Raw genomic sequence first — 1,015 nt, forward strand, 5'->3', positions numbered from 1 at the left:
ACACCAGGAAACCAGGTGGCTTCCAGATTTCTAACCCCACGAACCAGACCCCAACACTGATGTGGGGAAAGCTCAATGGGAAATCATCTGGCCTGAGCCCACCATGAGGTCGTGTGTGGTCCTGGGAAAAAAGCAACAACTCACCCCCACGCCTGTGTATCAGTGAAAACCATTATGCAAATAAAAGGAGAGCCCGGACACCTGCTTCTGCTTATGTGGAACTGGCTTGGTGACGTGCTCTCTGGGCGATGGGGGAGAGTGGGCAATACTGAAGTGACTTGGAGTCGATGTCCTCTTGCTCCAACTTTGGATCTGGCACAGGCTTTGTGGTGCCACACAAACCAGCCAGGGCATTGTGAGTGGCAGGAGTCCAGATGGAAGTAACTTGCTCAAAGAGTACTTCACTCCAGTAAAGGATCAAAGTGATGAACAACTGTTACAATTAGGGTTCTTTGATTGAAAGCAACACAAAGTGACCTTAATCAGAAAGTGGAGTGGATTTACTGGGAGGTATGTTCATTTCCGGTGGCAGCCATAACAGATGACCACAAACTCGATGCCTGAAAGCAGCAGCAATTTATTCTCTCACTGTGCTGGAGGCCAGAACTCCAAAATCAAGGTATCAGCAGGGCCGCACTCCCTCCAGAGGCACTAGGACAGAAGCTCTTCCTCGCCTCTTCTAGCTTCAGTGGCTGCCGGCATTCCATGACCTTCCTTGGCCTGAATCTGCGTCATTCCATCACGTAGCCTTCTCTGTGTATGTCTAAATCTCTGAATGCCTCTCTCTTAAAGGACAATCGTGATGACATTTGGGGCCCATTGGGATAATCCAAGATGACATGACTTCATGTCAAGATCCTTAGCTAATCACATTTGCAAAAAGACCCTTTTCCCAAACATTTATAGGTTCTAGGATTTAGGATGTGGATATATATATATAAGTTTGGGACACCATTCAGCCCACCCAATTGACATTACAATGAAATTCACTCAGGAAGAGCTGACTGACAAGGTA

Source organism: Tupaia chinensis, unplaced genomic scaffold (genome assembly GCF_000334495.1).
Source record: "Tupaia chinensis unplaced genomic scaffold, TupChi_1.0 Scaffold000216_1, whole genome shotgun sequence".
Taxonomy (NCBI): Eukaryota; Metazoa; Chordata; class Mammalia; order Scandentia; family Tupaiidae; genus Tupaia; species Tupaia belangeri.